The sequence below is a fragment of the Sabethes cyaneus genome, chromosome 3, assembly GCF_943734655.1.
Source record: "Sabethes cyaneus chromosome 3, idSabCyanKW18_F2, whole genome shotgun sequence".
Lineage (NCBI taxonomy): Eukaryota > Metazoa > Arthropoda > Insecta > Diptera > Culicidae > Sabethes > Sabethes cyaneus.
Genome location: NC_071355.1, coordinates 142,088,885 through 142,105,850, shown reverse-complemented (window position 1 = coordinate 142,105,850; position 16,966 = coordinate 142,088,885). Strand labels below are relative to the sequence as shown.

The following is a 16,966-nucleotide window of genomic DNA, read 5'->3' as shown; positions in this document are numbered from 1 at the left end:
ATTTACTAAATACATTGAAAATATGCTTGTCATGCAAGCAGGGGTACAGTGGGGAGGCAATAACGAAAAACTGATAGTGCAAATTGCTAAATTGCAAACAAGCGTGATAAACGCAGAAAATAACCACGCTAATAATTTTTGCGTGGGATTCTAAATAGGTGGAAACTCCGCAATATCCAACGATTTTTTTTTTAAATTACTAACGAAAGAAGGAGAATTCCTCATAAAAAATACTTAGTACTTCGAGGAATACTCCTGTTAGTATTTGATATTTGGGAATGTCTATCATAGATGGTGCTGGTGTTCAAGCTAAATGTGAAGTACGATATGTTTTGTTGATTTTTCTTCCAAGAGATGTCTGTTTGTCTGTGGTAAAACCAGAGGAAAATGCGGAAAGAAAACTTGCGACGTATCCAGTTTATTACGAGCCATAATGGCGGACGTGTTAATAATATTTGAACAGCATTTTTGACATTTCCCTAATACATCGCACGTTTTCTTTCCGCACATTCCTTAAGTTTTACCGTGAACGCGCGGAAAGAAAACGTGCGATGTATTAGATAAATGTCAAAAATGCTGTTCAAATATTACGAACACGTCCGCCATTATGGCTCGTAAAAAGCTGGATATTATCTGACAACAGCACCAGCGCACGCGAGCGGCGTTCTCGCGAGCAGCGACTGTTGTTTGCAAAAATTTAAAATGATCGTTTTTATTGACGATGGAATGAGGCTCCAGTGTTACGTCTGTTAGTCTGTGGTATTATTTTAACAGCCACTTTGATATTAAATAAATTTTCTGTTTGCATCGCGCGTTTCCTTTCCCAACTTTCTCACGGAAAAACTAAAGGAACGTACGGAAAGAAAATACGATCATGGATTATGCCTTCCGCCATTATAGCTTTATGGCAGCTTTTTACGAGCCATAATGGTGGACGTGTTCATAATATTTGAACAGCATTTTTGACATTTCCCTAATACATCGCACGTTTTCTTTCCGTGCGTTCACGGTAAAACTAAAGGAATGTACGGAAAGAAAACGTGCGATGTATTAGAGAAATGTCCAAAATGCTGTTAAAATATTACGAACGCATCCACCATTATTGCTCGTAAAAAGCTGGATAGGAAAACACCAACACACCCATACCACAACCCTGCTGCTGCACCGCGAGCGTTCGTTTATACAGCGAAGTGTGTAGCACCAAACGGTGTAGCTACACCATAAAAACGAAAACAACATATTAACTGGATGAATTTTTTGTGTTCATTCGCTCCTATCTGACAGATAAAATTCATCCATTTCCAACCCGGATTGAATAAACAAATTCGCTTTAAGAGATTTTTGAGCTTGTTTGCACTTACAAAAATTTCATGCCGAATTGTCAAAAGTTGCGTGAAAACAAAAGCAACAATACTTCCTTTTGTTTTCTCACACAGAAACCAGACAAATATCAGCAACTTTGTATTCGCAAATGACAGCACGCTGCTGGGATTGTATTGGCGTCTGTATTCTGTTTCAGGTTTCTTGCATCTTGCGATTTTGATGCAATTTGGAATATATGTTTTGATGATCCGAAGAAACAGCGCTTCCTTCGCTACCTCTTGGTTTTTGATCTTGATTGTTGCCATCAATGTTGCCATCTTCCATGACTTTTTTTGACAGCTAACTAACGACAGATAGTAGAAAATCATCGCAAAGACGTCGGGTTATAGCAAAAATCGAATATGGCTGCCGTGGTGTTGAAAAAATTCGCAGCATTCGTGATTATCGGCTTAATTTGTGTGCAAAACATCTACTACCAGCAGTGATAGCACCATTATTCGGTTCGGTACAGAACAGTCCGTTCGTTGGTGTAAATATTTGCACCAAAACCACACTGGCCGCTAGTGAAAAGTGAAATTTAAATTTGCAATCGAGCGAGATCTCTTTTTTTCTCTTCGTGGTCGTCTGTGTCGATCGGATTTTTGTGAATCCATCAGCCGTGTGATTGTCCGTCATTGCATTAAGCTCCCGGACAAAGGAAAAAACATTCACGTGTCTGTGGTAATAATTCAGCAGGAATCGCTTCAACTGGCGTTAGGATTATTTCATGCAAAAGTAGGACCCTACGTAAAAGGGTGAGTCGCGAAACGACTTCCCTGTCAAAAAGACACCAGACTAAAGTGTTAAAGCAAGCAAAAGGATATTCCAAATCTGCTGCTGGATTCTACGGCAGATCTTCGCTGATTAGCAAGTGCATTCAGTAATTGATGATAACGTGATTAATTTCTTCGTCTTTTCGCCAGGCTGATTGCGTTTCCATTGCATGTTTCGGCTAGTATTGCTAATTGCGTGCGAATATTTTGTTGCACCGCAATCTACCTCGTGTACATGGTTGGCGGAGAGTGTGTGGGAAACAAATAGTGAAGAAGGTGGAAAGCAGGCCAAATTTTGACTTCCTTTTTGCTGTCGAAAAAGTAAGGAGGCATATGCGTTGAACGGAAGAAAATTCCACTGAAAAGTGCATAAGAAAAAGAACCACAACGAAGCACGAAGCAAGTTGGCTGAGCTGAGGCAGAAAGTGGAAAAGTAAGAAAAAACGTCGCCGCAGTGAACGAGATCGGCGAGAGAGGCAAAGTGAGAGATAGAGAGAGAGAGAGCGAAAATTTTTGACAGCTTGCGGAGTGTATGTGTGCATGTGTATGCGTGTAGTGTCTAGCGGTGCGATAACAACAAAAAACAACAACAAATCTAGAGGAAAGAACGGCGAGCGAGTGCCGACTGTTTCGAATTAATTTTTTTTTGTAGTTTCCTGCTACTTCTAAAAGCAACTCCCAGTTCCAGTGACAATTTTTCGATTAGTGTTTTTATTTATTTACTTTTATCACAGCTGTAACAAGTGATTACTGTTCAAGTCTGTAATCTGTAAATTTAATACGAGTTTTCAAAATATTTAGTTGTTTCGCTAGTGGATCCTGCGTCGGTCAACTGGTCGGTGTTAAGTGAAGTAAGTATGAGCGATCGATTATTTTTTTACACTGGTTTCTTTGTGCTGTAGTTTAAAGCTTCAGGCAGTAACAAATTTTATTCTTGGATTCAAGTCTTCGCAAATGGCAGAGCTTTTAAACCAACCAATAAATATTTCTTTTTCTAGTTTTTCAGTGGAAAATTTAATGAAAAGGAAAAAATGTTGTTAGTGACTGACAGCAACACGTGAAAGTTGCTTTATGGAAAATCACCTAATAATCGTTTTTGGCTAATTTATGATCACACACGAAATTTCAAGTTTTTATATCTGTGCTATAATTTCAAGGGTAACCTTTACCATCCCAATGAAAATGTAATAAATTGGCGTAACGAGTTATAGGGCAGTGCTGGTAGAAAGTTAAATACGTCAATATAGCAGTATAGGTAATCTGTCCTATTTTTTGTGTACACGATTTCCGCGAGTAACTCCATTTCAAAGATCTTGTTTTGTGATTTGCAAGGAGATTTGCTTATATAGAAATTACAGAGTGCATAAAATATTGAAGGATCCAAAATAGTTCTGTTTTTGTTTCCTTTCTATCAATCTCTCTGAAAACGTGTTGTCAACAATGCTTCAACTTTTCTGCCATATGCTAATGAACCACATTTTTTTACCAATTAGTGACAAACTTCTTTTTTCCAGTAGGCATTTATCGCGCTTAGGAATTCTGTCACGTGATTAGCATCTCTACTTTGCAATGAGAACATTCATGTAATCTGCCATGCATAAGCTTCATTGGAAGACCAACAGGCCCCAATCATTGTTCAGATCAACTTAGAAAGTTGCTGCAGCTACACCGATAAAAGTTATATTCAGGCGGGCTCATTTTTTGACGCAAAATTAAGGTGCGTTGTGATCTGTAACACTGGCAGCAGCTGTCAGCAAGATTCGGTACTAAGCGCGAGTAAACCACGAATGGCTGAAAAACCACTTTGCGAACTTCAATTCGACCCAACAATGGCTGTCTAATTCTCCAGACGCAAATCCAATGGACTATTTTTCTCTGAATCATTTCAAAGTTCAACGTCCGAGCTAAAAAAAAAACAGCAACCTGTAATCCGTGATCCGTGATTGGGTCAAATTCAGGCAAGTCACATTCCGGCAAGTCACATTCCGGCAGTTTCTAATTTGTTTTTAACCGTCGGCAAAGCAAAAGCTGGTCATATCGAGCCAAAGTGAATTGATTCGTAACTTTGATTATTTTCACATATTACGTACTTTGAAATAAATAAAATCATTTCCAAATCAAACTATGGCCTTTCGAATAGGTTACACTGCGAGTACCAGACCCTGTACGATGTGTAGGTACGTGGTATTCTCAACATTTCTGGAGGAAATTGAATTGCTTTCTATCAAATTTCCTTAAAATAAACATATTTTTTAGCTTAAAGCTTCACACAATAAAAACACGTGTCGCTATTCAGAGTTGGTCGACATAACCCACCATTTCTTTAAGAAATATGTTCGGGTATCGGAAGTATGGCCGTTAAAAATGATTCCCCACACAATTGCCAGTCGTGTAAACGGACGGACTCCCCGGAAAGTAAGATGGTCGAATGTGAAGTTTGCCAACGGTGGGAGCACTTCGGATATGCCGGTGTCGGTGAGGAAATCCGACAGCAGCATGCCAGGTATGTCTGTCGACGATGCTCAAAGCAAGATAAACCGATCAAAGACGATCGACTGAAGGTTCCCGCTGCTGAACCACAAACATCTAAGGGATCTAAGGCGATTTCCCGGGTGAGTTCAAGAAAGACGAAGAAGAATCCCGACCCACCGCCAAGTGTGACATCCAGCACGCGAGCTGCTTTGCTGGCGGAACAGCTAAAACTCGTCGAAGAACAGCAAAAGCTGGACGAGCAAGCTCTGCTGGAAGAAGGAAAAATTAAAAAACTACATCGTGAAAGGCAGTTTAAAGAAGAGTTGAAGTTGAAGTGGAAGTAACAGCAGCTACGGAAGCAATCCCTCGAAAAGCGACAGAGCCTTCTTCGGCAAGTGGCGGAAGCTAGCAATGCGAGTGGCTCGGTCGTCAACTCTAACAAGAAGGTGAACAATTGGCTAGACGGACAGGCCGCTGGAAGATCAGATGGAAGTCGATCAGTGCAAGCAAATGATCTTTGCGCGAATCAGATTCCCGGAGACCCAGCGGAACAACCTACTTCCCCGCTACCATTCGTACCGCACAATTCCGAGCCGCAGAACTTCCTAGTTCATCTACTAGTTCATCATCTAGTGGTGCAGAATACCAACGATTCCCGTTTTCACGAATTTCCACCGCGTTTTCCAACAGGTTCGGTACAGCACCAGTAATCGGATCACATTCTACAAGGCCAGCTCAAGTACCACAACCTGCACCGACTGTTCCCATTTTCTCCGGTGCAACCCTGTCGCAAGCGCAAATTGCTGCGAGACAGGTTTTGGGGAAAGATCTACCTGTTTTCAGCGGGAGCCCAGAAGAGTGGCCCAGCAATCTACGGTTACTTGCGGTTGCTCAGATGCAGGAAACTTGGTACACCTTCAACGCTCGAATCGGTGAGAAGCCGATTACTCTTACCAGCAAGTGTACCGCACGTCGTCCAGACCCTGCGTACTCTCTTCGGAAGACCGGAACTCCTGATCCGGTCCTTGCTGAGTAAAATACATCAAATCCCACAGCCGAGGCTCGACCGACTGGAAACTATTATGCAATTCGGTCTAGCAGTGCAGAATCTAGTCGCCACCTCAAAGCGGCGCAGCAGTTGAACCATCTGGCGAATGCAGTTCTCTTACAGGAACTGGTGGAGAAACTTCCGGGTTCAATGCGACTCGACTGGGCAGTTTTTAAAAACCGACATCATCCAGTTTCACTGGATACGTTCGGCCAGTTCATGTCCGGGTTGGTCACGGCGGCCAGTGAGGTTTCCTTCAACATTCCGGGACCGACCACCACAAAATTCCTCACGCAAGCCGAAAGCAGGAGCATCAAGCAGAAAGGTGGAAATACATGTGTCGTTCAAACCCACTCCGCAGTCGAAAATCCTCTCGCTTCCACAACTCCTACACCGAGCAGCATCCCTACAAGCACCAAATCAGGCAAGCAATGCCTGTCGTGTGGTCGAGTAGGACACTGAGTAGCCGAATGTCAGCAATTTAACGGTGCCAGTGTCGATGAGCGATGGAAGTTAGTGCAGCAGAAAAGTCTTTGCCGGACGTGCCTCAACAGTCACGGCAAATGGCCGTGTCGTTCCTGGAACGGTTGCGGTGTCAGCGGATATCGACAGAAACATCACACTCTTCTGCACTCTGCTACGATTTCCGAGCGAACGAATATTTCTTCTAGCCATCTAACTTCCGGGGATTTGCAGTGGCCACTTTTCCGTGTTCTTCCGGTCATCCTGCATGGCATCAACGAATCCAAAACTATCTACGTCTTTATCGATGAAGGGTAATCCTACACCCTGCTTGATGAGTCAGTTGCGAAATCGGTTGGTGTTAGTGGCAAGCCAGAAGCGCTAACCCTAAAGTGGACCGGAAATGTGACACGGGTTGAGCCAAATTCCCTATGCGTACGGCTTGACATTTCCGGCAAATGTAGCAATTCCCGCTACACTCTGTCCAATACGCGTACGGTTAGCCGTCTTGTACTGCCCATGCAAAGTTTGAATTACCGGGATCTTGCAAATCATTTCCCTCATTTGCGCGGTCTCCCACTCGAAGACTACGAGTCAATCGAACCTAAGCTGCTCATAGGTTTAGATAATCTCCGATTGTGCGTTCCTCTGAAGCTGCGAGAAGGGCCACCATCTCATCCTGTTGGTGCGAAATGTCGGTTAGGTTGAAGCATCTATGGGTACGTTCCAAAACACTCGAATCAGTTCGCAATCGTCGGTTTCACATCGGGACAGTTTCCGATCCTGATCGTGAACTAAATGAACAGCTTCGTGACTACTTCGCCCTCGAAGATGCTGGACTCGTCGAACCACGCCATGGGACAACCAACGAGAAGCGCGCAATACAACTGCTACAAGAAATTACTCGACGAACTCATACCGGTACAAACTTCGAAACCGACCTACTATGGAAAACGGACAATCCCAACTTTCCCGATAGCTATCCGATGGCGGTTCGACATTTGGAGTCGCTAGAGCGTCGCCTTCAACGAGATCCAGAGTTATGAAACCGTGTACATGAGCAGATTCTGGACTACGAACGGAAGGATTATGCACATGCGAGCCTGGAATAATTGACCTCTGTAGAAGCCAGTCGCGTGTGGAACCTTACCCTTGGCGTGGTTACTAGCCCGAAAAAAACACGGAAAAGTTCGGCTAATCTGGGATGCGGCAGCCAAGGTGGGTGACGTGTCTTTCAACTCAAAAATCCTTAAGGGGCCAGATCTTCTCACTCCGCTTCCGATGGTTCTATACCAATTTCGCCAATACCCGGTGGCGGAGACTGGCGACGTAATGGAAATGTTCCATCAGTTAAAAATACGTTCGCCTGATTGCCAATCGCAGCGCTTCATGTTCCGTGACCGTCCAACAGATCTTCCTCGAGTTTACGTCATGGACGTCGCTACCTTCGGGTCGTCCTGTTCCCCAGCATCGGCACAACACATCAAAAACCTCAATGCGGATGAGTTTGTGGGACACTAATGGCCAACTTAAGTGGCCATTTTGTTTCACCATCTTTTCATCTCTGTAGTCACATCCCGACTCACCTTTTCACGCTTCTTCAACTTCTGTTTGAAAATTACCCAATTTTCTCAATTGAGGCTAGTTGCATGGATTGATATCCTTTTCAAAGATGCTGGATTGATGTCGCTTTCGTTGTCTCGATGCTACTGTGGTATTTTCCTGCTGTGGTGGCAACTTGCCAAATCAGCCCAAAACTTTACAGGTCCATTGTGATCTTCAATGTACTTTAATGTTAATCATACGTTTTTTCAGGCACTCCTACTTGGACATTTTGGAATCTATAGGCTTCCCGATCAGGAGGGCATAACAAGATAACATCAAATTTATAACACATTCTGATATTTATAACACATTGTGTTACAAATCGGAAATAAACTGATCAGGAAGTGAAAACAAAAGTTTCAAGTTTGTAACAGATTCTGATAGTTATAACTCATTGAGTTATATAGGAGAAATAGGGCTTTGGCCACTACTAAAAATGTTACATATCATCACTGGTGTGCCCGGGACACACAATGGGGAACGTGCCATACCTTTTCTATAAAATGTAACGCAAATTTTATGTGTAATTTCAAATCTGATTTTAAGCTAAATTGTACATGCAATACCAGCCTAACTTCAAGTAAAATTTCAAGTACTATTTAAAGTCAAATTTCATGTTTTATTTGAATTCAATTTGAATTCTAAATTTAAGTCGAATTTAATGTCCCATTCCAAGTTTAAATTTTGGTCCAATATCAAATCCAATATCATGTCCATTTGACATGCAATTTGAAATGAAATTTCGTGTCTAATTTCAAGCGCAATTGCAATCTAAGTCCTATGTCATGTTCAGTTTCAGTGCATCAGAACGAAATAACGATTACATATAGCGAATTCTTATATCTATCAATTTTGCATTAAGAAAATTTTGTGGTGAATTCTAGACATCGTTTGTTTGTTTGGATAACAATTTGTTTAAGCATCCGACAACAGCAAGTGTATAAAATTAAAACATAAACTATTGCAGTTAGAAATATACTCGATGCAAAATGCCGCTCCTGTTAAGCCATCTTTTATGTATTTGCTGCACTTTATTAGGTTCTAACAACGAATTGAAAGAAACCTTTGTTTTAATAAACGAAAGAGTTATTTTTGAATTGTTGTGGAATCTTAAATATGAGCAAACTAAATTTTGACGTAGGACTACGTCTTACGGCAAGTTTTGAGATAGGGTGTCATTCCAAAAAATCGAAAAATGCGAGCGTCACGAAAAATGAAAGGTTTTGAGCGCTAATAGCTCAGTGGTTTTCCAATCGATTTTCAATATTCTTACACCAATCGATCGGAAAATCTTCTAAGAATTGACCCAAATAAAGAAAAGTATGGATTCTTGATGTTGAACCATTGAAAAATTGAAAATAATGAACCTATGTTTTACCAGAATTCTCGCTTCGTGATTGGTTGGAAGATTGTTTACGATGATCTAAACCTATACCAACTTGATATCTGTGCTTGGGAAGTAAGCCAAAACAAGTGACCAAGCTTCCTCATTTCAACAAGATTTCTTAACACCACGGTTCAACCTAGACCATTTTGATGTCCTTGTTTGGGAAGTACGCCAGAGAGAGTAACAATGCCCCCTCGTGCCAACAGATTTCTTACGAACGCGATTAAACCTAGTCCAATTTGATGTCTGTGTTAGGGAAGTGTGCTAGAAAAAATGACACAAGTTCGTTGTCCCAACAGATCGCAAATTCTTTACTGCGAGACGATTAAACCTCGACGAACTTGATATCTGTGTTGGAAAAATGTGCTACAGCTGTAGTGTTCGGTTATAATACGACTCTGTATGAATACGCATGCTTACCGTTTCATTAGAAGTGTAGTGAAAAGATGTGCTGTTGATAAAATAGGATTGAATTGGTAAAATCCCTTCAACGTGGGAAACCATGGATAATAAAAACAATCTTTAATTTCAGTAAGGTAGCAGGAAAGCAATAGTTTGTGTTCTTGATTTTGTTAAATTGTTTTCAAATGCACAATCTGTTGAGAATTGAACGTATGCAATGTTACAACTTTGATAAATGTTACATACAACGCATGTAGCATGTATATATGTTGCATATAGCATGTATACATGAAGAATCGAATGATTACAAGCATGAATACAGACTACTATCACTATTTCCGTAGTCCTGCGTCACCTATATAGGCGGTCGTGTCTTGTACACAACCCCTCTGATTTTTTTTTCATTTAAACTACGACCATAGTATTGTATGATGATTAAAAAGAAAATCTCTCATACTTTTATTTTGTTGGTAGACGCTTGAAACAAAACGCAATCGAGCAAACACATTATGAAAAAAATAATTAACGATAAAATAAAATGTTTTAGTTTTTTTCTCGGTTTGCGTCTTGTTTACAAAATTTAAAAGCAAGAAGTGTTGTCTCCAATCCTTTACCAACAAAACCTCGTATAATTGAGAAATATTTTCTTCCACGCATCACTAAAATCATTAGGTTCATAATTGTTTTTAATCTTTCCTGTGGTTGGTTCCTACCAAAATCAACAATAACATCTGTAGAATCAATACCAGAAATATAAAACTCACTTAAAAAAAGTTTGAACGGCCAGGTTCCCTTCAATTTATTTTCTGGTATATTTGAAAGCACATCGTGCAACACTGTCAAAATGGTGCAACACTGATAAAACGGATTCGATTTCTTCTTCTTGATCACGGGCTCGTACCAAAAGAGATCTATTTATAGACAGCCCGAACAGCAAAAACTGACAACCCAAAATAATTTAAACTACCTTAATCCAAGAGAAGTTCTGGCACAGTGGTTAAGACGATGGTATCGTGTGCGGTATGTCGTGAGTTCAATTCCGACTGAAAGCGTGCGGTTTTTGGAATTGAAAAAATGGGAAAATCTTTTTCTGTTGCTATTTGTAAATGTTCCCGATAAATAGTTGTACTATTTTTGACAATAGTCCGGGAAAATGACGATATAGCAGACAGAGGTAAAGAAGTTTTTGCAATATTTTAACAAAATTATAACAAAATTTGTTAGAAATATGGTAACAAATTTAGATATAATTTTGTTCAAAACATAACAAACTTTGTTATATTTTCGCTATCACTGCTAAGCAGTTTTGTTATAATTTGAGTTATTTTAACCACTTGCAGTAGCTAATTTATAACAACCGTTGTTAGTAAAACACCGATCGAAAAATAACAGGATCAGTTATAATTTTGTTATGCCCTCCTGATCGGGTTGTTTGTCACAAGGGTGGGTTTTTTGTCCGCAGCTGCAAATACCTTGCCAGGTCATAAGCTTTCTTAAGAATTTATCAACAAAAACGAATTTGAAGTTTCGAGGGGCATCACCTCGACCAGTGTTTTTATAGAACTTTTGTTCGGGAAGCTGCCCATAATCCATCTTCCATCCGTACGTTTTGTCGTCCATGTGGATGCATCCTTCGTAGTTTGCAAGAACATCATTCTGTAACTTCTAGGTACGTCTTTTGGCTACTGGATTCAGCTTAGTGGTCCGAAAAGATCGAAATCCTTCCGGATGACTTCCATCAACTATTCGCGGCTTCCATCAAGTATAACTTCTTTGAAATAAAATTAATCGTGACGAACTTTTCAGCACAGAAAGACGAAGCATTTCAAAACAAACTGCTATCAAAACATTCTAGATCCACCCACTATTTACGCCGCAGTAAAATAAACAGTGTGTCCAGATATTAAATGACTCAAGCTTAATACGACGTATCAAGATCTGGCAAAGCACCCTGTAAACAGAGTTGATTAGCGTAATACACGGTAATTATCACTAATCGAACCGATCACCCGTTTTTGTAGATGGGACAAACGAGTTTGTTAGAAACCGGTTGACTGTTATGAAATATTAGTAACGGAACTCGTCAGATTACAGATGAGTTTCGCAGTACATATTTCAAAACGCATAGAGAAACGATAATAGATGCAATACATAGAGACTTTTTCAAGGCTTTCGACAAGGTCTCGCACTTGTTAGAAATCGAGAAAATGAAGAGCACCGGCCTACCTGAATGAATTACTAATTGGCTATTATCGTATTTAACGGGCCGCACTGCTTGTGTAAATCTAAACGGAACCAAATCGTACTATTTCGATATACTTCTGGGTCCCTCAAGGCAGTATTTTAGGACCATTAGTCTTTGTACTTTTTGTAAATGATCTAATTTTATTTGATTTTGATTTTATTTTATTTTATACCCACAGACATATTGTAGTCCTAATGATTTTAGTTGTAACCAGTGACCGTATGGCAACCTAAGAATGCCGAGATTAACGCGAGTAGCTCGTATTAAATGAAAAAAAGAGAAGAAAAAAGTTGCCATTGGTCACAGGTATTGCCTCTAATAAATCCCACAAATGACACGACGAAAAACAACCGCAGTACTTCTACCCACCGCCAGAGGACCCATGCGAGACAACGGACGGCCGAAAAAAAGCAGTGCAAACGACGGAAAATAAGGACGAATCAATGGGTGCTCTGTTGGAGAGCGTGAAATGTTATCCGACATCCTGAACGATCCAATAATCCGGCTAACCTGAAAGTGAAAGGTCACAAAGGTGACCGACTGCAGATAAACATAAAAGATAGCAGTAGTGCCACAAAGATTGGCTAAAGAAAGTTTACATTGAATAAATTGTTAAGCTGAAAAAAGTAAAGCTGAGACAGTGAAAGAGTGGAAAAGAGGATCGTGCCGGATATACTGGTCGTTCAGGTAAAATTAAACGCCGGAATTGAGCGGCATACAGCCTCCAACTGACACCCACCCTCCATTTTCTATTTCCCCCCAATGTGCTCACAGGACCTCATTGTATACCATTGTATACCTCGTTATATACTGAGGATCAACCCGATCGCGTGGCCCGGTGGCTACAATACCGACCGTAGCACAGAGGGGCCGGGCCGGACAAAAATGCTAAAATCGATTTTCGATTTTTATTGTTCTCATATTTTTTCTTAAATGTACTATCATTGAATATATATATGCCAAATTTTTAAGTAAATCGAGTAAAAACTAAAGCTTGTAAAATTTTTTGAAGATACCAAAGTCAGTGAAATTTGTTGAAATTCGCAATGCGAAAACTTTACACCCTGTGATATTCAATTCGTTTTAGTTAGTTTAAAATATTGAACACTAGTCTATGCAAAGATGTGTTTTGATAGGAAATTTTCTTGGGAATCCAATGGAATTTTTAGATTTCGCAAAACATCATTGTTATAAAAGTTACAATATGAAATACACGTTATTATTTGATTTTTAAACAGTGTTTCGGTCTGTAGGACGCCATCTACTTAGGAGTGCATACTAGTGCATCGACCACTTATGTTTCATTTTACAGGAAATTTTGTCTAGTTTTCAAAAATCATAGTGGCATCTTGCGCCGTTCTGCGCCAAGGTCTCAAATTTGATGAATTCTGAACAGGGTTGGCACGATCACTTTGACTCAATTCATATTCATTTGACACTACCGTCCCAATTAAGCAAAATTTGAAGAAGTTGTGTATGTCGCATTTGTAGAGCTAGTTATTATCTAAAATTTTGCCGAATAAAGCAGGGTTGTATCTTTTGTATTCACTGTGCTACAATGCTGCTGCCCCGTTGGTAGTCAAGTGAACGCTCATTTGGTTACCAACGGGGTAGCAACCATATGGTACCTTAAATACAAAAGATACAGCCTAGCTTTATTCAGCAAATTTGAAGATAATAATTAGCTCTACAAATGCCACATACATAACTTTTTCAGATTCTGCTTGATTGAGACGGTACTGTCAAATGAATGTGAATTGAATCAAAATGATTGTGCCATGCATGATTCTTTATTATTTCTTTATCATCTTAAATATCTGAAATCGAACGAAATCATTCTCTGATTCATATGTCGATTCCATATTAGGTCATTACTTTTGTTATCCATCAATATCTTTCAAATTGCTTCAAAATTTCGAGGATAGCAAGAAACACTATAAGCAAAAAAACAGTTTTAATCTATTTCAAAACATACGTGAATATGAAATAATACTTCAAATTTAAACACAGCTATGTATTGGAAACATGAGCTTGCCCAATTTATTTTAATTTTAGTAGTTCAGTTTGTTGCAAAACACTAAGAATACATAAAAGGTATTTGCAGAAAAATAAAGTATATGATTTACAGTATTAATATTTTTTTAATCAACCATAGACGTTCATATGATAATTTTAGAACATTTTAGATGCAAAAATCAGATTCAGCGACCCAAAATTACCCTTAGGTGGCATTTTCAGCATCTTTGGACAACTTTTTTATTTTTGTCCAGCTTTTGTATGGAGAGGATCCACTGTGCGTAGGTGTGAGCACGTTGGTATCAAGGACGGCGATCGACGCCCAAACGTATCCTCGTAATATCGAGAAGGGAAAGCGGCGACGGTGTCCGGGAGGTGCGAAGCGGCAGTTGGCGATTGCGGACGGAAAGGGGGCCCCGAAATAAAAGTCGAAAAGTTAAAGAGGTAGGAGATAGAGAGAAAGAAAGTGGGAAAAATAAAATGTCGACAGAAAGAGAATAAAAAGGGAGTTTGCTTGAGACCGATTCCAAGTGTTTTCTTGTCCGGTAGCCAAGGGCGTATGCCGACCCGGAGGTAGTGAAGAGGGGAGTCTCCGCATGACTGTGTGTGTCCTCTACCCGCTAGTCACATAGTCTAACTAGTACGAAACTTGTTTAAAAAGTTCCCACGAATAGTGCTACGATTTAGGTGAAAGTCGAACCCAACTGACACTTGACTGAAAACTCGTTATCACCCGACGATGGCCCCGTTGGTTGCATAATTTGTCCTTCGAAAAAGTACTTGGAGGAACATACGAAGAGGTCATCGTTGAACTCGTAGAATAATATGGTTAAGAAGCTATGAACAATCGGCCCTCACCATCAGGATATCAGTTGCAAGGATTGCTCGACACAGATATCTCCTGGTTGCTAGGGTGTCCAATGCAATTAGCATCAGACGCGCTTCGTATCTTGGTAGCTGGAGAGGGTTGTTCCAAGGCAGGCAACGAAGGACAAATCGAAAAAATTTGCGTTGTATTTTCTCTAGCCGATCGACGCCGTTGAGATAATGGCGATTCCAGACCGCCGAGCAATATTCCTGCGTTGAACGGACAAGCGCGCAGTACAAATTCTTCAAGCAAGGCTCGGCTGTGAGCCAAGGAGAACTCCTAGAGAGAGGAGGATGACACAACTGATCACTTGTTAATGTTGAGCACCACTCTATTTTCGTTACACCATCTAGAAAAGCTCTCCAGTTGCTGTTGCAGAAATATCGCGTCTTCTGATTTTTTGACCTCGCGATGGATTTTAAGATAATCAGCAAAGGAAAGCCTGGGCCCTCGTAGCGAAAAGTTTACATCGTTAAGGTATAGCACAAAGATGAGCGGGCCTAGATGACTGCCTTCTGAAATACCGTACGTAGCAATAAACTCGTTGGATAATGATCCTCCAATTTTAACAACCAGATGCCGATCAGTCAAGTAGGACTTCAGCCGAAGCAGTAGGGTGCCGCCAAGTCCCATCATGTCGAGTTTGGCAATCGCAATTTCATGATTTAACTTATGTCAAAAGCAGCAGAGACGTCGGTTTTAAATTGCATCCATTTGGAAACGCCTCGACTCTTGCGAAAAACAGCGGGTATCCCGTCCGGCTTCATTTCGGAGATGGCTTTTTGGATCATAGCATCGCTCACATTAATAACATTCAACGAAAGTCCAGAAAGCGTAACCATTTTTGCCACCAAGGCGATTTGGTCAGCTGACACGAAAATACACTGGAGAACTTCTTGGAGAAAATCTTACAATTTGCATCTGCATTCGTTCCCGTTTTGTCTCTGTACTTCATTGCTGATGGTAGACTGAATTCTTTCCTTTGCTCGCTGTTTTCAGTTTCCTCTGAATACTACGCAAGTAATTCGCATAACACCGTTGGCTCGAACGCTTGTATGCATAATTTATCTGCCAATAATAATCACGCAGCAATAGACCGCCATATTTTGAGAGCCTTAGAGCTGCTCTTTTCGATGCCTTCAAGCGTTGCAACTTTGCAGTCTGCCAAGGTGCATGTTTGACAGATGGAGGTGTGCGTTTCGGAACATGTCGATCAATAGCATAATTGAGGATGTTCGAGAAAGTCTGAACAGGAACATTGACTTCGTTATTGTCTAGAATCTCGTTCCAATTAATATCTAGAATACCAAAGAAGTCAGTTCGTCTAAAATCGTAGCTAACGGCATCCGCTATGCTACAAAAATTCTCCGAAATATCCACTTCAAGCGTAAGGCGGGATGATGATGGACAGTCTTCACTAGAGGACGTGAAGCTGCAGTCAGTGTTGCGAAGCCCACACTCGTGTGGGCTAATTTTCTCACACACGCGTACTCATTCTAACGAACATGCCGGCATAAGCATCCCTTTAAAACTCCCGCTCTTGTTTCTTCATGCACTACAACGAGTTTTTGCGAGTATGTATTTAGCTAACAGTTACAGTTGTCGCTCGTCATTGTAGCCCGATCCGCTGATGCCGATTACATGCGAGGGCTCGCGCTCGCGCCCCTGGGTAGAATCGAAGGCGAAGATGAAGGAGAAGAAAAAGAAAAAAAAAGTAATGCAAAATTTGTATTCCAGTGCGCCACCAGCCTCAAAGGGCAGTTGATTCCCCACGAGTTTTTTGCCTGGGGAATAAGCCATGCAGGAAGACGATGTGAGGATGTGCGAGCGCGAGTGTGTGGGTAGCAAAATGTATGCATACAGCACCGGCGACTGTTTCTTTCACGCCTGCGTGTGTGGCGTAAGGGTTGAATGCTATGTTTCTCATACTCTTTCGCGTGTAAGTAGGCATGGTTGACTTCTCGCTCGATTTGCAACATTGGCTGCAGTAAGCTGAGATGCGTAGTCTGTATTGCTGACGAAACACAGATCGAGCATTCAGCTATTCTCATTAGTCACAGAGTTGATTTGTCGCAGAAGGTTGAGGTTGTAGCCGTCCAACAGTGTGTGCATACCATCATGGAAGGTGGATTGTAATGGATCTGCATACAAGAATCGATCAGTAGAGAACTGTTACTTCAAGATAGGAACATTGAAGTCACCGAGGACCACTAGTTCGTCGGCAGGAAATGCTTGCGTACAAATAACACGCTGCGATTCAGTATGAACTTTAATTACGCGAGGTCACGCGTTCGGTCAGCTGGCAGATAGAGCACACACAGGTAAA

At 40.9% G+C, this 16,966-nt stretch overlaps 1 protein-coding gene across 2 annotated transcripts in view; it reads left to right on the top strand.

Annotated features, from left to right (window-relative positions):
• Positions 1 to 1,733: 1,733 nt before the first annotated feature.
• LOC128743257 (protein bunched, class 2/F/G isoform) overlaps positions 1,734 to 16,966 on the top strand; it is a 315,245-nt gene continuing 300,012 nt past the window's right edge. For both annotated transcript variants that reach the window (XM_053839803.1, XM_053839802.1), the window contains exon 1: positions 1,734 to 2,986. The gene's annotated coding sequence lies outside the window, so the exon portion shown is untranslated. The remainder of the gene's footprint in view (positions 2,987 to 16,966) is intronic.